Source organism: Ascaphus truei, chromosome 10 (genome assembly GCF_040206685.1).
Source record: "Ascaphus truei isolate aAscTru1 chromosome 10, aAscTru1.hap1, whole genome shotgun sequence".
NCBI classification, from domain to species: domain Eukaryota; kingdom Metazoa; phylum Chordata; class Amphibia; order Anura; family Ascaphidae; genus Ascaphus; species Ascaphus truei.
The window spans coordinates 15,747,136-15,772,631 of NC_134492.1; the positions used below are offsets into that span (position 1 = coordinate 15,747,136).

The 25,496-nt window shown below is 39.1% G+C and overlaps 1 protein-coding gene and 2 long non-coding RNA genes across 22 annotated transcripts in view; 1 reads left to right on the forward strand and 2 right to left on the reverse strand.

Moving 5' to 3' along the window:
- Positions 1 to 25,496, reverse strand: part of NFIA (nuclear factor I A) — a 426,576-nt gene that overhangs the window by 194,047 nt on the left and 207,033 nt on the right. The gene's annotated exons all lie outside the window — the stretch shown is intronic.
- LOC142503560 (uncharacterized) lies at positions 9,462 to 17,817 on the reverse strand. Its single transcript, XR_012804042.1, has 3 exons — positions 12,160 to 17,817; positions 11,023 to 11,083; positions 9,462 to 10,251 (listed from the first exon to the last, which is right to left on the reverse strand). It is a non-coding gene; the product is annotated as an uncharacterized LOC142503560 (long non-coding RNA).
- Positions 12,264 to 24,015, forward strand: LOC142503559 (uncharacterized). The gene is made up of 3 exons (XR_012804041.1): positions 12,264 to 12,455; positions 19,297 to 19,418; positions 19,971 to 24,015. It is a non-coding gene; the product is annotated as an uncharacterized LOC142503559 (long non-coding RNA).

Genomic DNA, 25,496 nt, shown 5'->3' on the forward strand with positions numbered 1-25,496 from the left:
GGAAATCGTATGTGCATTTTTTTTTAAATAAATCTTTTCTGTAGAATTAGATAATAGTGACTGACTTTATTTTTTTCAATTCAACAATTACATGTTTAATGAATCTTAATATACTGAGCATCCTTTGATTTCTATAGCAGATTTAGCCTACCTCCCCAGCAGCGCAAGATCTTTGTAACACTTTCCTGTTTGTGATCATTTGTTGCCAACATTCCCAGCAGTTTGAGCTGCAAACTGTAACAATAGTCAATGTTACCTTGGTTATATTCGGATACATTGTAGCTGCTGAGTTACACTGACTGAAGGATTGATTGGAATTGAAAGGCAGCCCATTTAATTATTCACACAATCAGGATTTTACAGACGATTGCCAGCGTAAGTAAGAATGTAGAATTATACATTGTCCCATGCTTTACACATAAAAATAATAAGAAAAGAAAGAGAGAAAAAGGGGACGGGGTGTAGTATTGCTGCTTTACATCAGGGCTCATAACAGGACTCACTTTTTAGAAATCGATAATCCACAATATAGGTGGATTGATAGATTAGGGGTCTATTAGTTGATCAATTCCACCATGTATGTTTGTTACTCATAACACGACGATACCTAAAAGAGGAATAAACATTACGTTCCCTGACGTTAACATGGTATCCTTAACCTAATTATATGCAAAAACAACATCCAAACGACACCTTATTAGTATAGACTTAACATCACGTTATTGTAGCTTAACATTGCACTATCATCCAATAATGTGACGAAGTGCGTCGTGGCAGTTCTCTGATCGAGATCTTGAAATAGGGTTTTAGCTTGAGTAGAGAAAGAGAGGAGAGGGAAATAACGCCCAGAAAAAAACAGAAATAACGCTATGTTAGTTAAAGTATGCCTTACTGTGGTGTTACACCCACCCAAACCCTGTCAGAGCCCTATTTTAAGGTGTGGATGGGAGTAACAAAATGTAGCTATGACTTGACTAATTATTATTACAGAAAGAATCCAAGTGGATTTTTAACCTGAACTGCGTTGTCCCTAAGGGACTTAATGAGGAACTCCTATACTCTGCATTTATAGGAACTATATTGTGCAGAAGTCTTGCCTTTTTTGCCTATATAACTACTTAGGTAAATTCATCATAACTTCATTTGCTCATATGTGGCATTGATATATTGGTATTTAAACCATGCCAATGACCATGTAAAAATATATAATACACCTATTTAAATAATTTGATGTGTTTACATGGGACTTTATTATGAGGAGTGGACACCTCGTATAGCATGGAGTCTCTAGCGTTTCTCTACATTTAGACGCCATTGTCCTGTATATTGACCAGGGACTTTGGACGCATATTTTTACGCAGGACTGTCCAGCAGATTGTTTGGCGACAGAGTTTACACTCTACCTACATTTCATTTACACTCTTAATGGGACTTTTTTGCCTACTCTACTGGTTTTGAGTGACATGTTCTCTCTATATGCACTTTAATATTAGTCTGTTTATGTATACATTTATGTCCATTATTGTACACAAGTACTTGTATTATCACTTGTGAGGATCCCTTTTCGCTGCACTGACATGATTTGCATTTATATTGTTAGTTATATTATCCTCTCACGGATACTGTCGTTTTAATTGTTTTTAGTTTTGTACACCATTGTCAATGAGGAAATAAATTATCATTGTTTTTTTTATATATCAAAATTGTGGCCTGTTTTTGGAGGATTTCTATATCTCCCTATGGGATACTTTGTTTCTGTCATATTTACTCCATCTTCCGTTGTGCAACCCCTTATAGAAACATAGGCTTTCTTTAATAGTTTATTCATTATTAGAGGATAAATTGTTATAAATTCCAGGCATTATTGAAATCCCTGCTCTCTGATTGGTCTCTGGCTGGGTTAATGTCCCTCGTCTTCGCCTCAGGCCTTCAACTCTTCCAGCCAGGGCATTATTGCCCAGTAATGCCCTGTTCTGCAAGGAATATTGCTTAATTATTCGTGTTGCCTTTTTTGTATGACTTGACTAACCCAACGTTACATTCCTGAGGTGACCTTTACAGACGTTAGTGGCTATGCCATGACATCATACTGCTTAATTTTCATGTCATTATTACAGACATCTATTATCGGTAACGCTATGCTCTTACAGGAGAAAACATGGCCTATCGTTATGTTAGTGTCCTTTGATGATACACTGTTAGTCTTAATGTGACATTAAATTAGGTTAATGTTCGTGATAATAACATGCAAGTGAGGTGTAGACGAGGTGTTACCATAACATTGCATAATGTGAAGCTTAAGGTTACTCTATTTAAGTTATACCTAAACATGAAGTTACACATTTTCAGGCACTGAAATAGGGCTTTTGCAGTGTCCGGATATGTGTAATACCACAGTTTGGCCTCATTTTAAATCCACCGAGTCCTTTCCAGACATTATTACCCTATCCTCTCTTTCCATTTCAGCAAAAGCCCTATGTATGTATGCTGTAAAAAGACTGGCATAATGTTACGTTTTGGAAGATAACGCAACGTTTCGTTACAATAATGTGATGTTAAGTCGATGCAAATGATCTGTAGTCCGGATGTTGTTTTTGCATAGAATTAGCTTTGAGGATACCATGGAAAAATATGATCACCAGAAGTAACGTCCCCATGCAGGTCTCTTTAGCTTTGAGAGGGTTAAAGGAGACGAGAGATCTCACAGACTCTCTGGTTGCTGTCCAAAGTTATGGTTTTAACATGAAAACTCTTGGCAGAAATATATGAACTTGTTGAAGTGAATTATAGCACTTGCACATGGAAAATTATAGAAATATGTATCACTCAAATTCATTTTTAACATATACCAGTATCTACAACTAACCAAGTTAGCAACTAAAAGTCCTTGCGTTTCCTGAATAACACCTTTCTGTACCACTGAATATATTTCATCACATAAATCAAACTTTCATGCACTAAGTGCATAACTGTGGTAAACATGCACCATTTCTATGTTCTTAGGCACACATCCCAATTTCTTCTCTGCTTTCAGGGCTGTCTAACTACTTTTCCACATAATGTCTCTTCTTCTTAGCCAATCGGTAGAGAGCCCAGCACACAGCACCACCCACACTGCTTTCTTCAACACATGGAAACAATTACTAGAACAAAAAAAAAAACAACTACCATGAGAAGCTATAGTGGAAAGAAAAATGTCTGTATGAGCCATCGTTCATGCACCACATTTCCTGTCCAAATGTTATACAAAGATGTTAATAATTTCAACCAGGTGATCAAGTCCTGCATGAAGATGCACAAATGGGACGTTCGGGGAAGTCAGTTATGGTTGAGAGTGTCTGGTACATGGTCATCCTGGCTAGAAAAGATGCGAGCAGATCCTTTTGACCCCTAACCCTGCTCCTAGATTCATAGTCTAGATCAGGGGCAAAGGGGCACTCCAGTCCTCAAGGGCCACCAACAGGACAGGTTTTAAGAATATTCCTACTTCAGCACAGGTGGCTCAATCAGAATGGAGTGGGCCACATCTGCTCTAGAGAGTTTGATGGAACCACAGCAAATCATAGACTAGCTGCATAATACAAGGAAATTATACATAAGGTAACGTTTCCAGAAATAAAGTTGTGGCAAACACAGTAATGCTCCAAAGCAATATGCTGCTTTTTAATCTGGAAAGAGCAAGTAATTTTGCTTCAAATCCATAATTGACAAGGAAAATACATATTCACTTATATACATCGTTGTTTATAGAGATGCAGCAGGATACGTAGGTCCCTGTTCAGATGAAGCATTGGATTAGGAAATGGGTATGAAAATAAATATGTGGGCGGAAGCAAGTGGGAGGACAAGATGATGTCGAGGCTGCTTGATGCTGACACTGTGGTTAAATCAAACAATATCCCGCTACAGGAATGGAAGACAGTTGAATGGAGGGAGATATGAGGATCAATCAGAACGTAGCAGATCATACTGAGCAGGAAATGTTCCTTCTCAAAGTGAACGGCATGTATTTCAAGGATAGGAAATCACTTGTGCAGTTGCAAACAAGCTGCTTATAAGGTAGAAGATGAGCAAAAGGAGGTTTGCTTCAGGATGAAAGTTATTAGAAAAAGGGACGTGGAAGTAATGGGTGAGAAATGTTGGAATATGTGATTTCTATTAAGAAGTCTACATAAAAAAGGACTGCCTGCTTTTTATATTTAATTGTAGCTGCAGTTTATCTGCTCTTCTCAAAAACTCCTGGTGTCATTGCATAGGTCGCACTCTCTGTTTTGATTTATTTCCATAGAAATGACATAATATGAATTTTAAAAACCGTTGCACGTTGCATTACTTTATTCACTGCTATTTTTGGCTAGTACTTTACAGATTAATTTCTTTAAAATGTTACAATCTGTATCCTAACGTATTATGCTAAAAATGACACTACCACAAGCAGAAACAACACACTAAAAGCTTATTTGTATAATTTCCTTTAATAATACATTATGTTCTGGGTTTTGTAATACTACAGTACTTGGTAGTGAATCAAAACTACTGTTTTTGTACATATGACTTAAAAAGTGTTCTACTATTGATGTTTTAGTCCTTGGCTAATATTATTTAGCTAGTGTTAGCTTTGGACATAAATAACCATAATGCTAGTGAAAAAATAACAAAACAACAGCTGAGGAATGACTGCCCGAATATTTGTGGGCTATTAGGTAATTTTTAGTCTTTTGCCTTTCAGCAGAATAAATACACTAGCATTCTAAAATAGGGGGCTGAGGTAAATAATATGCACAATGTATAAAAACAACCCAAAATCAATTAGTCCAAAGTCAGAAAATCCAGAGAGGGTTTTAACAGGCCCCTAAATACAGGCTCCTAATAAGTTTGTGGGTAGGCCATATCTGACTAATTCGCTGTCTGGTTGTTCACACCCCTTATTCAGTTACAGATTTAATGTGTTGGGGGAAAAGGTGAACATTTTCATTACAGTACATTTGGTTCTTTTAATTATTCTGGCCAACCCTCTTTAATGTCCTATAGAGATTCATAAAAAAAAAATCTCTGCTGCTAGTTGTAAATCTGTAAAGAGACAACTCACTCATTATTAGAATTAGATTTTTTTTATTTTTTTGTGCTAAAATAAAGATTTTTTTTTTGTTTTAATTAAAATGATATAGCAGCTCCTGAAGAAGTATGGTGCTGTGCCAGCTGGGATAAAGGGGACTCTGAGCAGATTTGGGTTCCTGTGGTTAGAGGAAACTATGCTTGTGGTTTTGTGAAATGTCGTTCTGTCAAGGACGCCACTAGCCATACACAATCACCAGAAACCACAGAATGGGTTTCTTCCCTTCTCTTAATCTCCCAATCAACCCCAGCCACTTATTGGTCAAGTGACTTATAGCCAAAATATAACAAATGCTTGCCTAGAGGAGAAATGTAATATGATTTACTGCTACTACATTTTCTGTAAAATGACTAAGGACTTTGAAAATAAACATTGCTACAAGTGACCAAGTATCTTTTTTTATTGACAAAACACAAGTAGCCATTTTAAAAAGGCAATCCAAGCTGTTTTCCCCCCTTTATTTTTTCTTATATACAGGATTGAAGCCGGGGGTCTCCGGGGTTGAACCCCATTCATTTCAGCTCTGGGGACCCCCTGCTTCCGGAGATATTTACCTCCGTAGTGGGTGCCGGTAGCCGCTCCAGGGTACACATTATGGCGGATTTTCAAAGCTCCCGGGCCCTACGGGCCAATAGGAAGCCGCGACATCATCAGGTTCGACTTCCTATTGGACCATGTGACCATGAAAGCCCATGGGGCTTTAAACTGCAGAAAACTACAGAGAGATACCGGCTACCCTTCGGAGTTCTGTATCTCTGGAAACAGGGGGTCACCGGAGCTGAAATGAATGGGGTTCAGATCCTGAGACTCCCTGCTTCAATCTTGTATTAAACAATGAAAAGAAAACACACAAAAAATGGCTTGGATTGCTCTTTGAATATTAACTATGTTTCATATAGAGCTTTTCTTCCAATGGAACTCAAAGCTCTTCACAATTACAAAACCGTACATAGCATTTTACAGGCACAGGCCTGCCTTGGCAAGCTATGTTTAGGTGCTTGAGGCACAGGGAGATAAAGGGACTTGCACAACTGTACCAAGAGTGGGCACCAGGATTCAAACCGGGCTACCCTCTGTGCCTTTACGCACTGAGCCCCTCCTTCAGCCTCCTTTAGGCCCAGATTCACAAGGCTCTGTTAAGTTACTTAAGTCAGCTTTAACCTAACATCGCGTTAACACTAACCATGTCTCTTCAAAGGACTATAACGATAAGCCATGTTTTCTCTCTTCAGCGTAGCCTTAACTAAAACGGATGTTGGTGATAATGACACGCAAATGAGGTATTCTCATAACATCGCATATCCACAAAACGCCATTAAGGTTGAAGTGTAGGCTTAGTGTCCGTTATATAAGGTATACTGTACCTAGATTTGGCGTTACTCTCATTCAGACCCTGAAATAGGGGTCTTGCAGTGTCTAGATGGGTGTAACATCACAGTTGGGTATCATTTAAATAACCTGGTGTTTTTTCTCTGCATTATTGTTTTCCTCCCTTCTCTTCCCCCGACTTCAGCAAAAGTCTACTTTAGAGGGTCTGGACAAGAGAAACGACAAGACTGGCCGAACGTCGCGTGGTGGAAGACAACGCAGCGTTATGCTACAATAACTTCATGTTAAGCCTATGCAAGTGAGATGCAATTCGGACATTGCGTTTGCATTTAAATAGCTTTGAGTGTACCATGTTAACTCAGGGAACATAACATCCGTTCCTATGCATGAGTCCTGATTTAACACAGAGTTGTGGACCTGGCCCTTGGAGAAAAGCGCCATCCCCCCATTCACTCAAACACTATTAATGACATAAATGCATACATACATAAATATTGACTGTTACAAGTAGGAGTCTGGGAAGTCGAACACAAGCCATCATCACTAAGGCAACCCTCTGTTGTCAAAAGAATCTTGCTGATGCTTTCCCCATCTCTTGCAATGTAGCTAAATGACAATGAATTGTGGGTGAAACAAAGCCGGGGATTGTCATCTTTAGAGCAATCTGCAAATTCACTTTCACATTTTCCACTTTGCCCAAAGCCATGGCAGCAACTCCTGAATGCTGCTGCTCCTGCTGCTGCTGCAGCAGTGTTCAATTTTAATAATTGCACAATCAAGGTTTTTATTTTAATAAAGCGTTCCATTTTATCTACAAAGCTATCACATGACAAGCTCCGTTTATTAAAGAGCAACGCGTTTCTCACCTCAAAGGCACTGAAAAGACTACAAAACGTGGCAGGTGAGTCCTTAAAAGTCCAGTTCCCCGAGGCCTCTTAAAATCTAAAAGGAGTCCTGCATTAAAAATATTCCAGTGAATAAAATATTAATGTTTATTTAAAAAAAACAATATATACAGTGTGTGTGTGTGTGTGTGTGTGTGTGTGTGTGTGTGTGTGTGTGTGTGTGTGTGTGTATATATATATTATATATGCCTGATGAACACCAAACAAAAATTCAATCACGAAACAGTCACACTACACGTACCCATTTATACAGACCGGTAGTTTCAATCCCTTGTCCGTGGTACCCTGGGGTTTCTGCTAGATGTTGCAAATGATTTTACACAAACAAAATGCAATGGATATTTTATATTTACAGATATTTTATATTAACATTTATATTTCTTTTGATTTATAAATTTGAAAAAACATTGATATAGTCCTAGTGCAGTGATATAGTCCCAGTGCAGTGATATAGTCCTAGTGCAGTGATATAGTCCTAGTGCAGTGATATAGTCCTGGTGCAGTGATATAGTCCTAGTGCAGTGATATAGTCCTAGTGCAGTGATATAGTCCTGGTGCAGTGATATAGTCCTAGTGCAGTGATATAGTCCTAGTGCAGTGATATAGTCCTGGTGCAGTGATATAATCCTAGTGCAGTGATATAGTCCTAGTGCAGTGATATAGTCCTAGTGCAGTGATATAGTCCTAGTGCAGTGATATAGTCCTCGTGCAGTGATATAGTCCTAGTGCAGTGATATAGTCCTCGTGCAGTGATATAGTCCTAGTGCAGTGATATAGTCCTAGTGCAGTGATATAGTCCTAGTGCAGTGATATAGTCCTCGTGCAGTGATATAGTCCTAGTGCAGTGATATAATCCTAGTGCAGTGATATAGTCCTAGTGCAGTGATATAGTTCTAGTGCAGTGATATAGTCCTAGTTCAGTGATATAGTCCTAGTGCAGTGATATAGTCCTAGTGCAGTGATATAATCCTAGTGCAGTGATATAGTCCTGGTGCAGTGATATAGTCCTAGTGCAGTGATATAGTCCTAGTGCAGTGATATAGTCCTGGTGCAGTGATATAGTCCTAGTGCAGTGATATAATCCTAGTGCAGTGATATAGTCCTAGTGCAGTGATATAGTCCTAGTGCAGTGATATAGTCCTGGTGCAGTGATATAGTTCTAGTGCAGTGATATAGTCCTAGTGCAGTGATATAGTCCTAGTGCAGTGATATAGTCCTAGTGCAGTGATATAATCCTAGTGCAGTGATATAGTCCTGGTGCAGTGATATAGTCCTAGTGCAGTGATATAGTCCTCGTGCAGTGATATAGTCCTAGTGCAGTGATATAATCCTAGTGCAGTGATATAGTTCTAGTGCAGTGATATAGTCCTAGTGCAGTGATATAGTCCTAGTGCAGTGATATAGTCCTAGTGCAGTGATATAATCCTAGTGCAGTGATATAGTCCTGGTGCAGTGATATAGTCCTAGTGCAGTGATATAGTTCTAGTGCAGTGATATAGTCCTAGTGCAGTGATATAGTCCTAGTGCAGTGATATAGTCCTAGTGCAGTGATATAGTCCTAGTGCAGTGATATAGTCCTGGTGCAGTGATATAGTCCTAGTGCAGTGATATAGTCCTAGTGCAGTGATATAGTCCTAGTGCAGTGATATAGTCCTAGTGCAGTGATATAGTCCTAGTGCAGTGATATAGTCCTGGTGCAGTGATATAGTCCTAGTGCAGTGATATAGTCCTGGTGCAGTGATATAGTCCTAGTGCAGTGATATAGTCCTAGTGCAGTGATATAGTCCTGGTGCAGTGATATAATCCTAGTGCAGTGATATAGTCCTAGTGCAGTGATATAGTCCTAGTGCAGTGATATAGTCCTAGTGCAGTGATATAGTCCTCGTGCAGTGATATAGTCCTAGTGCAGTGATATAGTCCTCGTGCAGTGATATAGTCCTAGTGCAGTGATATAGTCCTAGTGCAGTGATATAGTCCTAGTGCAGTGATATAGTCCTCGTGCAGTGATATAGTCCTAGTGCAGTGATATAATCCTAGTGCAGTGATATAGTCCTAGTGCAGTGATATAGTCCTAGTGCAGTGATATAGTCCTAGTGCAGTGATATAGTCCTAGTGCAGTGATATAGTCCTAGTGCAGTGATATAGTCCTAGTGCAGTGATATAGTCCTAGTGCAGTGATATAGTCCTAGTGCAGTGATATAGTCCTAGTGCAGTGATATAGTCCTGGTGCAGTGATATAGTCCTAGTGCAGTGATATAGTCCTAGTGCAGTGATATAGTCCTAGTGCAGTGATATAGTCCTAGTGCAGTGATATAGTCCTAGTGCAGTGATATAATCCTAGTGCAGTGATATAGTCCTAGTGCAGTGATATAGTCCTGGTGCAGTGATATAGTCCTAGTGCAGTGATATAGTCCTAGTGCAGTGATATAGTCCTAGTGCAGTGATATAGTCCTAGTGCAGTGATATAATCCTAGTGCAGTGATATAGTCCTGGTGCAGTGATATAGTCCTAGTGCAGTGATATAGTCCTAGTGCAGTGATATTGTCCTAGTGCAGTGATATAGTCCTAGTGCAGTCCTAGTGCAGTGATATAGTCCTTGTGCAGTGATATAGTCCTAGTGCTTTATAAGATTGATATCTTCACTACGTAAGACAAATGTACTAACGGCCTGTGCAGTCGGAAAAGAAGAATCCCCAGTTCTTAAAAGATTGACAAACACAGATATAAGCACTAACAGAACTAGCAGTCACATCTGGGATATCTGTTAAACGCAGGAGTCCTCCACTTGTAGGAATACAAAGTAGCTGCTTTTGTGATGCCAAAAACCCGGCAAGTTCAGATGAGGTAGTCTATTTTATGAGACATTTGCTGCTTGAAGGTATGTCATTGAAATCAAAAGATCTAAAAAGTGCGAAAACAAATTAATTTCCTTAAAGAAAATATCTTACATACTTGATCCTACAGGGCTAAGTTAGCCCTTACAGCAGGATATCCAAGGCTTTTAATATAACAAAAATATCCCATTACATGTGTTACTGTATATCTTTCTGGGGCTAAAACATAAAGTTGTCCTGGCAGATTTTTAATTCGGGTTTTTGTAGTTTTAATACTGCTCTTGTGTTGACTGTTCAAGGCCAGGCCAAGCTTCTGACACTGCAATAAATTTTAATAACCAAAGCAAAAAAAATAAAAGTGATTTTTTTAATAAGATTGTACTGTAGTATGTAATTCATTGAAAATTTCTGTTTCAGCCAACTATATAATTTATATATACTTCTGCAGATTTTAATTGAAAAATAATTTGAAGTTAAATCATCGCTCAATATTTTAAAAGCATTCTGCATTAAATACTGTAAAATGTATAAATATTAATAAAAAAAAATTTAAAAGAAGAAATGTGTTAACTATAAATGTGTTATTCTCAATTTAACAATTTCAAATGAGTGTGTATGTGTGTATATATATATAATATATATATATATATATATATATATATAATATATATATATATAAAACGTAGGTGGGGACTGAAACGTCAATCCTGTATTTTAGATAAACACAGCACAGCTTGCATATAAAATGCTCTAATATTATTGTGCTATAAGTATTATACTGCATATAAAACATTTTTCACTTATCTAACACTGCTTGCATTACATTATTCCCATTTACCTGCTGCCCATTAAAAAGATGGTCTTCTTTGTATTTTTTTTTTATATCAAAACTTCTCCTTCTGTAAGAGATTTTTATAAAATGGAAATTCCAGTAAAAAAAAAAAAGAGCAGTTAAATATTATTTTTATTTGGTTCACAACAACAATGAATCAAAAAAGAGAGAACTCAAAGAGTGGGTAAAATGGAATGCTATTCAACAATAATTAATGTCCAATTAGCTGCTTCATTTTAACTACAATGTAATATGTTATCATTAACAACAATCACCATCAACGGAATACTACGGGGCTTATTCTGTAAGGTGTGATAATGCAGATGACGTGCTATTACATGAAAAGCCTTATTAAAGTCAATGGGACTTTTCATGCGATAGAACGTCATCTGTGCTATCACACCTTACAGAATAAGCCCCAATAGCTGGTCCAATGTCTAAAGAATTCGTTTTTATAATTTATAGGCGATAATTACCCAAGAATGTATGGCAAAGTGATGCTTGGGTTACAGCATCTCTTGTATACATCTGGGGGTAAAATATTGCAATTCATCATGATTTATTAAAATGTTACATTTAGCCAAAATCATAGTCTTCATTGTTTTAGTTTGTGAACATTGCAGTTGGAAATATCAGAATGTAGTCTATAGTCTATTTGGGGACTCCTTTTTTTTTTTTAAAGAAGACCATCGACTCTCAAGCAAGGGCAGACTGAAATTGTAGGTGATAATGAGATTTGTAACAAATGTTCTCCAAGCACTCCAAATATATACAAGCTCCAGCACGCAGACCGTGCTTTACCTTTGGAGTTTATGGTGAGGACCTGCCAAGGGCTAACTTGTTAATAACTTTCAGCATTTTAAGAATGAATACTTATGGTAATTAGTTAAATCACGTGCTGGCATAAACAATACCATTGGAGAATGAGTTCTGCATGGCACTGCGCAAGTCCTCTGGCAGATTGAAATTTCCACGGAGAAAATACAAAAAAAAGGCGGATATTCTTAAAATCCATAAAATATAAGCAAATGGTAAAAAAAAAAAACAAAAAACATTATAATGTTTTCTTTTCAAAGCTGGTTGTATACCTTTGTAAAATTCTCTCTCGTGAAAGATAAACACCTAACGAAGTACTGTAATTACCATGATCTTCCCATTACACAATAATGTGTCATTTTGTTGAATTTTGGCATCAATCTAGCTTGTTTGGTCAGGAGCCAAAGATTCGAGTGTGTCAGTCCACTAGTTTCTCTGCAGAGAAGCTCTATTCTCGCCCAGCTCCTTATTCCTGGAAAGGAACCAAGAAGGGAAATCCATGTTACATAAAGAGTGTGCGCAGCTCAAGTGCTCGGAGACTTTTTACCTACTAAAATAACTTTATGGACAAATGCCAGTCTGGTAGACAGCTCCAACGAGGAGCATCTGGCATCGAAAACAAGGTAAAGTAATCTGTGGAGGTAACAAAGTTTTTAGCAACAAGGAAATGCTTGTCAGTGCACTCGTGGCAAGTCACGTGATTTGGCACCGTTTCTACGATTGGCCAGAACGGCAGTAAATAGAGCCGCCATGTAAGGAACGAAAAGCTTCGCCTTTTGCTGAATTCTTAAAATGGCGGACTTTGAGCGCTTCGAGGGAAACAAGCCGAGACCCTTTTCTCGTTTTAAACATTTTTTTTTTCCCCCCTCTGCTGGAGTTTTATAAACCTTAACAGATTTGAGTAGAAACAGATTTCTTGCAACTTGCTCTGCGTCTCGATTTCACAGTTCAGCATACACTCAGGCACTGTCAAAAACTTGACAGCGTTCCAGGGAAAATATTAACTGTAAACTTTCCAACAGAAATGAAAGCTCCGGAGCGCAGAGCAGGAAATCCCCCTCTCGGAACGTGTGCAGCTCCCAGTTAAAAGATATGTACGCCATACATGGTTAACATGGAGATGGCCAGATGTGAGCCTGACTCACTATGTCATACAAGTGATTAAAAAGGGCACATCCTCTAGCTATAAAGCAGACAGATCTCTCACTTCCCAGGCCTGGCCAGTCGAATGCTGCACTCTGATGTATAAATAGTTGCCTGTGGGCTGGCTAAAGTTCAAGCTGCCTTCTGTGGCTGCCAGACACAACAGCAAACCAACATCCAAGAGAAAGTGTTTACTTCGGCTTTGGCCAAAGAAACAAATGCCAGCAAACAATCAAGGCCGACTGGCCCTGTCTTGCAGCCGTTTTATCAAAGTGACTGGCTTTCTGCCACAAGACTGACCCCACCCAGCTAACCGATTCATTGCCAAAGGGGCCTACAAAGCAGTATACTGGTTCCCTCAGGCACTGAACACCAAAAAATGGTTAACATAAGTCTGGAACTAATCCACAAACCGTTAACTGTGACAGTGCTCCTGTGGGTGTATGTGAATAATCAAACCGGGTACACAATGGTTTTCTTATTTTGGAACACACCTCTAAAAAAACCACTTCTTAACATCTTCCATACTTGAGGCGTCTGCAGCACGTTACAAACTCTTTCAGCATTAAAGGTAGGAGGTAAATAGCCCAGGCCTTTCAGGGAGATGGTAAAGAGGAAGTCACACTTTTTTCGTTTACAGGTCCAGCTGGAGAATGGTCTAGTCAGGTGTTGAGGTTGAATGATTTCCTTGCACATGGTAAGGCAGGGGTTCTCAGCTCCAGTCCTCAACACTCCCCGAACAGGTCAGGTTTTCAGTATATCACCAGCTTCGGCACTGGTGGCTCAATCAGTGGCCCCCTGCTTCAGCACAGGTGGTTCAATCAGTGGCTCAGACTGAATATAGTGATACTGAATAGCTGTATAAAACGAAGCAGAGCAGTGGAAGGGATGGGTCAGGTAACAACAGAATCTGATCTGGCCACACATCCCTTTCCTAAAACCTCCTATTGGTCTTTATGAGTTACAGACACCTAGTCAAATTGCCTTTAACACCATCCACTTCAATGGCATTTTTTATGACCCACTCTGTGTCTGTGTAATGCCCACAGTCAGTTTTTCGCATGGATACTGACGTATCGGTCTTAAACCACTTCCGCACCCAGCACTAAAAGGGTTTATAAGGTGCACTGACCACACTTGCTCTCACTGTAAGCTACAATGATGTCACTACTGTCAATCTACTTTAGACCTTAGAAGCCCAAAACTAATCGCATCAAAACTGGCTTCCAGGAGGCCTGTGTGAATCATGTGAAAGAGGATCACAGAGGAATGTTCTGTTCCCTTTCTGAACAAGACAGAATTAACCACGATGCTGTTTCCTTCTGTTACTCTATTTGTCAGAAACGTCAGCCTGATTAACTCGTGCAGTTAGTGCTAACAATCAACACAGAACACACGTTCGGCAGCAGTAACATTAGTATATTTAATAAGGGTGGGAATTTAAAAAAATAATAACAACCAACAACTTTAGATTTCAGTTTAAACGCTGTTAACCCTTCGCTGCCGGAGGGGCCAGAAAGACATTGCAAAGAAGGAACTCAATAATATATTTATATCAAAAGGCATTAAAATGCGAGTGGAATTTACATTATTTAAAACTTTTATGTATAGTTATGATGCACATTTGCAGGAATATTTGAATGGGGCAGTCCCACGTAGTGGGGGCAAATAGAATACACGTTAGCAGAGTCATTAGATGCCCTCGAAAGATGCAATCACCCTTAAAGTAACTACCTTATTTATTTTGTATCCTGAGAAAATATACAATGTTAATCCTTTTCTTTGGGTTTACTCAATTCACGCTTATCATAAAGAGATAGGTGCCAGTCATCCTTCGCCTATTAACCCTTTCGGTGCTGGGTGGCTGTGCCACCTCTGTGGCCAAGACCCTCCGGCACGTCTGCATCGCGATGGCTCATCGGAGGAATAAAGTTATCAGCTCTCTGTTTCCGGCCGTCGGGCCGGATGTGACAGGGAGGTGACGGCCTCTCATTTCCCTGTGGTACACGCAGTGGAGCCCCTAAAGAACGAGCAACGGGCCATAATCTACAGTGTACCTCACAAGGGCCTCCCAGGTGGCATTAGGACCCTGAAGGGGTTAAAACGTGCCATTTCTACTTGACTACTTTGGTCCAGGGAAAGGCTGCTCCATTAAATCTGATACAAAGGAGTAAGCACCACAAATTAGAAGAACGTAGCCCACCGTACCAGCAAATGTCTACTTCTGTTTACGTAACACAGCAAGTATTTTACTTTACCTCTCTCTTTGTTCTTGGTTGTGTTTTGCTACTCAGCCAACGCCAAGATATTGGGACACATATAGTCATTCAAAATCACCTTCTGGTGTGAGACAGGGGTCAGAACCAGAATTCCACCGACATGTCGCTGGATTAGACCCTCACAATTGTGAGGCATGAATCTCCTGTCCCTTCTCTTGACGCATGGCCCATTGGGAGCACTCTGGGCCTTTTCTGAATGGGCGGCACCTTTGGTCCCTGTCATCAGGATGACTGAGCCATTGATTGAGCCACCTGTGCTGAAGAAGGGATATCCCTAATATCTGGCCAGTTAGTGGCCCTTGAGAGCTGGTGTTGGCCACCCCCTGATATAGTATGTATATAGATGTATATATGTTTAAAAGGGCAGGCCATGCTACTATATTAAGGAGAACATTTTATAGTGATTATTTTTATAGTGTGCACTGTTTTGTTTTTGTTTTGCTTTTGCTAGTTTATAGGTTTCCATGGAGTATATAAAATAAATGTAATTTCCTTTGATAGGAAGCCATTATTGTGCTGTGTATACATTAAACATGTTTAATGTGATTCATACTGAGAAATTAAAGTGAATAAATACAGAGTGCTGGATATTTGTTACCTTATGCTCCCATGTTCCCCAAAACTGGCCTTTTATTAGGAAAGTAGGCTCTAATGTCAGATGAAAATAATACTCCTTCCGGACAGATTTGCTTAATGAATACCCTGTGAGTACCTAATGTCTCCCTTCGCAAACCATTAATACACAATATAGTCGTTGAATTTCACTCCATTTAGGCGGAGAAAGTCCTTTTATATCTACTTTTGGAGTGGCACTGATTTTGTTGGATGTGTGTAATTTTTTATAAGATTTAAAAGCAGAAGGACCACAACCATTACTGTTACTATTGGAAGAAATTGTGGACTGATATCTTATATTGGTGGACGTAAATATTATGGGCCATGTTTACCAAGTTGTGCTATTCTATGAGACACCTTACGGTGCTCTCTCATGAATGAGTCATAAGGTGTCTTATGCAAAAGCACGACTTCGTAAATATGGCACTATATATAATATATATTTACATTGTACGTGAGTTAGTGTATACAACACAATCATGCACACCTGTGCCCAGCAGCATTGTACTGTAGCATACATTTGGGAAAGGTTCCAATAAAATATAATATAACCTACCAAGAATCTAAATAAAAATTAGATCTTTCATTTGCTGCTGTATGAGATAATGTCTAATGTAATTAAAGAAAACTGATAGTGTGCTCTGTGATGCAAGGGGTATAATGTATTACTGTACACAGCATTTCTAAATACTCCAACCTGATTAAGCAACTCATAGTGTTTCTTTTATGTGGTTTGATATTGTAATATTCAATGATTATTTGAGTATAGACCTGTACAATGTATACATAAAGGTACCTTAAGTAACGCACTGTTAATGTTAAAATACCTGTTTTTATAAACAAGAAAATTATCTCTAATTGTAATTTCTCAGATTAGATTAAAGAATTTCATTGTAGCTCACAATGGTTGCTATAAACTAAACAATAAAGCAATATGGAAGCAAAAGAAACACTATATAACTACGTATATTACAATCGACTTGCACAAAACACAACAAAAAAAATGGTGTTATTAATTAATCCCAGGTATCGCCTGTGCAATATTGATATTGAGTTTAATTTGCATAAATAATATGCTGCGCTGTTTAGGATTTTGCACCAAAAATAATGTAAGTAAAATCAATATCCTGAAAAATAGGCCAACTTTGTGAATTAGTTATATTATTTCAGAACAGCACAATGTTTTTTTCTTTTGTGTCACACCTTAGCTCTTAATAAAACAACTTCTGGGCCCTGGGTTTTTTCCTCCGAAACAAATTCTAAAGGAAGAAAAGCGAGTGGGGCAACTTTCTGTTGACTTAGAACAGTCAACACACATTCCTATGACTGCAGAGTCTGCACATTTTTGGTTTACTGGGCCCTCTAGATTTTCACATTCATTGGGTGAGATTCGGCATAAAAAGGATTTTAAAGGGTAATATTTGGTGCAACTCTCTTTCCTGCACAACAGCATTAACTGCGTCTAACACCCGGGCAGAAATAGTGATTCCATGTGAGTTACAGAGTCTGACAACTTGGTTTTCAATCATAACCAAGTCTGCTCCTCCATTCACAGAATGCATGTCAGTTGTAAAATGTAACAAGGGAGAAGATACATGTTATTATTCTTGGACTATTTTTTTTTTATTAAAGCAGGCTTATTGCAGCTGAGTAAACTGAAGCACAGGGAGGGAAGACATTTCGGTTCTGAATCAAATCATGTTTGAATCCAATCAAGTCTGGTCGCTATTTGTAAAAGTAAACAAGGGAGATGATAAACGTTATTATTCTAGTACTGTTATGACTATTTTTTATTTAAGCAGGCTCATTGCAGCTGAGTAAACTGAAGCACAGAGAGGGAAGAGACTTCTTGGGTTTTCTTTGGAACATAAAATACTCAAGTGAAACAATTTGCAACATCCATGGTTTCCTATTCGAATTCTAGATACCAAATGGAGCATTACTAACCATCTTCATTGGTCACATTTTTAACAATAACAGAAATTAATGAAGTCATTAGCTACCCTTAGTGGAAAAAAAGTATATATTTATATTATACATCTATAATATAAGTTGTTTTGGAAAGCAAATAAAAAAATATCACTTGAACGCACATTTACGTGTCTCAGACATGTCTGCCGCTCTGCTTTCCCCCATTATCTCCCAGCATACAGTGCTTCCACTGCAGCCAGGGATTCTGGGAAATGATATGCAAATTAGCACAGTGTCACCTTTTTCTTCTTATCCTTGGTTTGAAAACAATGGCTAACCACATATGGTCACTAGCACTGAGGTTAGTGTGTTGTGAAAGAAGACGGCAAGAACCATCTAAAAAAAAGAAAAAAGTGTGGCCTACTTCAAGATATTTACACTGTTTGTTCTCTAAACCGGGGAAGCACAAACTTTTTTGTTTGCGCCCCGCTGCCTGCTCTTCCTTCCCTCCCCCCCCTACATTTTCTTTGGCATTGCCATTTGACCCCGCGGCGTCATTTGACTCCCACTGAATTTTATTTCAATGTTGTGGGGAAGAGTTCGGGGCCTCTGTAACTGCCGCCCCTTGCCCCCCCCCCCCCCCGAAAATGTTGTGCCCCCCCGTTTGCGCACCCATGCGCTAAACATCTTGCCAAATTATAAATACAGCTGCAATCTATATAATCCACATCCATATTAAAGAGGTCGCAGATAGAACAGAAGAAAACCAACTGTAACAATTAAATAATAAAATGGTTTCACTGCTGGTTGGTTGCCCATTATGAAGGCTTATGTTGAACCAACGTGATCATGCTTCACAGAAGTAGCTGTGTGCAAGATTTCCAGATCTCACAAGTCACTTTGCAGATGTCATGTGATGTCAGACATGCTGGACATAGATGGGCTGGAATGGGCAGAACATTACAACCTTCAACAAACAAACACTTTTTCGTGGCCAATTACTACAGGTGTGGCCAATTCCAGTCCTCAAGGGCCACCAACAGGTCTTCGATGAGCCACTGATTGAGCCACCTGTGCTCAAGCACCGATATCCTGAAAACCTGACCAGACCTATGAAATCTGATGTGCAAGAATGTATCAAATTGTAAAGAGCAGGATTACGTTTTGTCCTGGAAAAATGGCAAGCCTCTGAAATGTCCGACCGTACACGCAAAACATATTTACACATTAACACATGTGGTCTTCTTTGTAGACTGGTAGTCTGGTTAAGCTGGCAGAAAGAAATGTAGTTAAATTGATCTTAATATGTAGGCTTTTAAGTTATTAATAATCATAATAATAATAATGCTTCTGATAACGATAAGTAACACATCAGAAAAACAAAAGTAAAAATGTATTGGTATTTTGTTTTAGTATATGTACAGTACTGGTAAAAAAAATACCACAGTCGGAAAATTATCAAAGTTGTGCTAAAGTGAAAAAAAAAAAAAAACACTTGCATTTTTCTCACTGACAGTTAACCGTGAATTTTCAGCGATGGATTTGCCAGCCTTCTCTGAGAACTCCAAACTTTATAAGGGGTCATTTATCAAAGGCCTGAGTCAGATGCAAAACTAATGAAACCTGGCAGTTTCCAAAGTAAGTTTGTGTTCTCTTTTTTTTTCTTCTTATACAACTGCTTATAAATTACAAAAAAAAACCTACTTTTCTTTTATCAGTGCCTTAAAAATTAGCATTGCTACATTCAAAAAAATTACAGAAATTAGCTGAATACAATGTGGCTAGTTTCTTCATATAGAAAACCACATAAAGATTAATTTAGTAAGTGCAAAATGAAAGATTAAAAAAATAATAAATCCTAAAAAAAAAAAGATGACACTATAAGTACAGCTTACTAACCTCACATTACCCAGATCCTGTGTGTGAACTGAAGTGGCCCAAATGATAGTAATAAAAACATGCCACTTAAAGGCACTGATTCCTTCTCTTCATAGGAAAGCCTGTGTAATTCCCTCATTGCACAACAATGCACATTACTGTCTGTAAGCTATAATTTGGCATGGTGCATCATTAATGACCTGAATGGTGGCTGTTTCACACATACATATTTAATTACAACAGCTGAACAAATTACATATTTATGATGTATAAAAGGGGATTGCCAGTCTAATTCATTTTCTATGCATGCAGGTACAGGACCTCCATCTGCAACAGCATCTGCACAACAAGAACTGACAATTATCCATTGTATCTGGTGAAACCTGGAAGAGGCAGGCTTCAGATTAATCTCTTCATTGCCTTTAGCATGGTGTTTGAATGATTCAACTATTCTGCATCTTGTGGGAAATTGCCATGAAATGTACACAGTGTATGGAGCTGACTAATAACCCTCTGTTTGCTGGAATTCCTATTGTGTTTCCGGTCCTTCCAGGAACAAGAGGTTACTAAGTGTCCAGGCACACTAATGTGAAATTGTGAAACGAGATTTAAAAAAAAGGCCACATCTTTGTCAAAAACAGATTTCACAATGTTGGTATCAACTGCTCTAGATGGAAACATAGTTTTGATGGCAGATAAGAATCACTTGGCCAAACCATGCCTGCCATTTTCCTATCTCCTAAAAAACTTCAGACCCTATTTGATCCTTGGCTTTCTTTTGTATTTCTTAATGGCCTAATGTCTACCCTAAGCAGGGCTGGCTGGTAGTTTGGCGGGGCCCTGTGCAGAGTCAGTATGGCGGGCCTATTACCTCCTCTGGACCCGGCACCTCCTCCTGCTACAACGCATCGCCTTGATGAAGCGGCGTCAAGTGACGCCCGGGGCCTCTTGCCCGCCCTCACGCCGTGTGACGTTGCGTTGTCATGTGACTTTGCTGCGTCATGTGACAGCGTGGTAACGCGTTTGTCACATGATAGCAGGAGGATATGCCGGCACTTAAAGAGGCACTGTGCTCTCCCCCTGCAATCACAGATTAAATGTTGCGGTGGTTACCTTAAGTTGATTACTGAAGTTGGGCCGGAGAAGAATGTGGGGTCTCTGTAAGCGCGGGGCCAGGTGCAGTCGGACCGATGGCTCCTCCATCCAGCCGGCCCTAATCCCAAGCATGTTTGAATTCCCTTACTGTGTTAGCCGCTACCACTTCTGTTTGGAGGCTACTATATGAATATACCACTCTTTCAGTGACGTACTTCCTCACATTTCCCCTTCGCTGCCATCCTCCAGCTTCTTGTTCTATATCATCTATAAAGTAGCATCACCACCCTTCTTCTTTTTATGCCGCTCCCCCTATACCACCTAATATCCTGCTGGATTTCCGTATTACTTTGTTACAAAATTGAGGATAATACCAATGGAACCCACCCCCCTCCCACCCCCCCTCCCACCCCCCCATTTACATTTTCAGACTAATCACATTTAGGATCTGAAATATATGTATGATAATCTGGATTTTAATGAAATACAGAGTTTACTAATACATTTGTGTGCACATAAGTATATATACCTAAACGTGTGTGTGTCATAGGAATGGTCACATGATAGATTCCTTTCCTCAAAATACACTGAGAGCGCACATTTGCGTATCATTACCCAGAATACCTGGCTGCAGTTGAAGCATTTTTTGCTAAACGATAATGGGTAAAAACAGGGTTGTGGACCTGTTTGAGATGTGAATGTGCTCATAATTGGTATTTCTATTTGCTTTCTACAAAATAAACATTTACGAGGACAACAGCAAATGCATGCAATTAACCCTTTCACTGCCAGAGCGGGAAATCACCCATTGTGTTAAGAGTTAAAATGTACATTAACTGTATTTTCACGAGCCCAGTTGTTCTAATTAGGTTTGAGCTTTGGAAATTCCACCGAATTCCAAGTGTTTGAGGGGAAAAATCTGCTGAAACATTCAGGAACTTAAATCGAAGAAAAGCTCAATTTCATAAATGAAATATACAATCAAGGTCAAGTGTATAAACAATTTATAGCAATTTATTCTTCCCTGTTGACCTTGTGTAAACTACTTGCTGCCCTGTTTTAATCTGCCATTTATCCAACATTGTGATTAGGAAAAATACATATAATATATATATATATAATATATATATATTATTTTTTTTAAATATAGTATACTTTAGAAATAACTGTAGTCCTTAATATTAAAGGCCGAGCTAATGCTTGAACAGTTATGATTAATTTCATTATTAAAATGTACTTTCTTTTGTTATCCATGGTGTTGTCACAACTGTACAACACTCGGCACGTGCTGGTCATTCACTTTTGACTTGGAATATGCTGTGACGTCCCTTCCCTGTGCTGGAGAAAATGTTAGTCCAATGCAGGGCTGACTGAGCCCCTTTGATTGAGCCACTTGTGCTGAAGCACGGAAATCCTTAAAACCTTACCTGTTGATGGCCCATGAGGACTGCAGTTGGCCACTCCAACGTATTTGAATGGGGCATGAGATGAACTCCACAGTACACTGATTAGAATAGGAGCCTAAAGCAGGTCCTTTCTATCAGTACATGTGCTCCTCCAGTCTCTGTAATCTGCCAGTGTATCATCTAAACACTGAAAGCTCCACCAACTTTTCTAATGGTTTATTCTACTACATGCGCTGTTCCCCATTTTCTATATTACCAGCATGGTTACAATTTAAATATACAATGGAACAAGCTGGACTTGGATAATGTCAAATATATAATTATGCTGCATGCCTGTAAACTATATTTTAACCCTTTCACTGGCGACAAAACAATGCAACACCAAATAGTGATTTCACGGTACAGCTCTTCGTATAAGGATTGTATTAGCGCATAATCTGTACTGTTCTGCAAATCATTTGAATCTTAATTCTAGTATCGTGCAAAGAGGACCAAAGCCTCAAGAATACATTTACCCTGGTACTTGAGCAGGAAAACGATTGGTATTCAGGGTTACTTATTACAGATTGGTCCATTCCAGATGCTTTTTCATACCAGCATCCCAACACAAACTTAAGTGCATCTTATCATATAGTGGTGCTCAACAAGTCCCAAGGCATTTGTACTTTTTATTGGCCGTTATTTAAGTCACTATTTAGGATGTGTTGTTGACCTGAAGTTTCAGCAGATGATTCCTCTTGTTTTCCTCCTGACAGTCTGAATGATTGCCTTATTTGAATTGTGTTTTAACATAAATCTTTCAATAAAGCATCAATAATTTATAAAACAATTATTCTGTCCAACATGAATTTCTGATGGATGATTGATTAGAGTAAGTTACTGAATGATGGCGAGTGTAGCGTGATTTATAATATTTATTTCTTCCCACTACATTCATTGGTGTCTATCTTTCTTCCTTTTATTGTTTCTTTTTTTCCTACTTAGTCAATTATTTACATTCACTCATAAGCACATCACCATCTTCTGTCTCATTTTTCTTAACGCTCATTTGCTGTCATCCAACAATATCCTCCTTTTAGGAATTCATTTCTCACTTTCTTCATTACCTCTGATTATATCAATATTTGTCCACTAACTTTCTACTGAATAGTTGCTGTTCAAGAAACAAAATGTATCTCAGGAGGCCAAAGAGTTTATAATCTAAAAAATGAGAGTACTCTTTGGGTGTAAGGAATGAGATGGGAGCAATAAGGTAATGGAAAGGGGGTTCCTACTAAAATGAAGAGATGACCCTTCAGTATGTTTTACTTTGTTATTACGTAAAATGAGTTTTACTGTAATAAATGACCTACAGAAATGTCCCACTATAATGGCAAATAGAAGACTATGGGTATATCTGTTGTAGTAATGGTAGACAGATTCCTAAACTTATGCCATGAAGAGAAACTCAATTAACCTGGGAGACAAAACCTTCCAGCATTGTTTTAACCCCTTCAGTGCTCTAATGACATATGGTGTACGTCAATAAAAGTGCCACCCCATGGGGCCCTTATGACGTACTGTTACTTGGTTTTTAGGCGTGGTACGTGATTGGCGCCCCCTCCCTGTCACATCCAGCCCAACGGTCAGAACGGAAACAACATCATGTGATGTGTAAGTGCTGGAGGGTCCGTCCGTGTCCACGGAGATGACACAAATCTCTGGCACTGAAAGGGTTACAAATATTATATGAAGACACAAAAAAAAAAATGAATAATTAAAGCAGGGGCACATTTCATACACCTTTTAACTTGTAGATTGCTAAATAGGACCCTGTGTCAGCGAATGAGTTACTAAAGCCTTGAGCTGTATGAGAAGGCCGACAGCTGATTTTTTCATGTCCAATTGTTCCTTTCATAAAAACAAACAAAAAACAAGGCTTGTAAAATAATAAAAAATTATCTGAAATGTTTAATCCCCTGTAAGCGTTTCCATCCTGTGCGGCGACCAATGGAGGTATAAGAGCGGAGTCACACACTGTTCTCATTGGATCCCTGCTGTCAGGGGATATGTAGGCAGGATCACTTTCTATTATGCCAGGGGTTCTGTTTTTGGGTACAATAAAGAGCTCAGCTGAACACAAAATTGCAGACAGCCCCTCCTGACACTAACTTCTGCACAGCTGTAATGTCACTTGAAAGGTTAGTGTATCATGCAGCGTTGCACTGAAAATCCCAATGCAATTCTGGCTGTACTGGGAAGCTTAGCCCCTGCTGTGCAAGACGACTTGTAACACATTGCCTATTGCAAAGTCTCTCTGGAATCCAGGACGTTTAACCCATTAGTGCAGGAGAACCAGCAATGCATCACAGCAGTGGTGCTCAACTCCAGTCCCTGCTTCAGCACAGGCGTCTCAAACATTCCCAGCTTCAGCACAGGGGGCTCAATCAGTCACTGCTTCAGCACAGGTGGGTCTATCAGTGGCTCGGTCTTTGACTGAGACACTGATTGAGCCACCTGTGCTGAAGCAGGGATATACTTAAAACCTGACCTGTTGGGAGGTCTTGAGTACTGGAGTTGAGCACCCCTCATTACAGGGCTCTTTCTATAAAGAATATATATATGTAGGGAGAAGGAGTGGCTCAGTGAGTAACGACACTGATTGGCACTGAGCTGGGGAACCTGGTTCAACTCCCAGTGTTGGCTCCTTGTGACCTTGGGTAAGTCACCTTATCTCCATGTGAAAAAAACACCAACAAATAGATTGTAAGCTCCACAGGGCAGAGACCTGTGCCTGCAAAATGTCTCCATACAGCGCTAGGTAAAACTAGCAGCGCAATGCAAGAACATGCTAAATGTATAGATATTGAAAAAAAACTTTAACTGTTGGAAGAGCATGCAACATTTCACACAACTGACTGTATCGTGTGTAAAAAGCTGTTAACAGGATGGAGTAAATGCACTTTTTTTTTAATGGTGATCTAACCATAGAATTAGTGAGACTATAAACAGAAAGAAAAATGTGCTAGCAAGTGAGCAGGACTGATCAGGGAAGGAAGCAAACCGCTTTCTTCACAACCGTCCAAGCTGCCTTAGGTAACCTTGTCTTTCCACTATACATTTTTTGTTACTCTAAAGAGCAAACAGAGAATGAAACTCAGCAGCCAACTGATTAATAAAAGCTGTTATTGTTCCGAGGGAAAAATTCCTTCCTCCAGGAAAACAACACCCTGCAGTGTATACCAGTAATAAGTATTGCTACAGCCTGATGTTCTTCCAAGCACACATACTATACAAGTCATGATCTCTTATGCAAGAAAGGGCCCAGCACTCCCAAATTATGTTAAAACATTAGCCT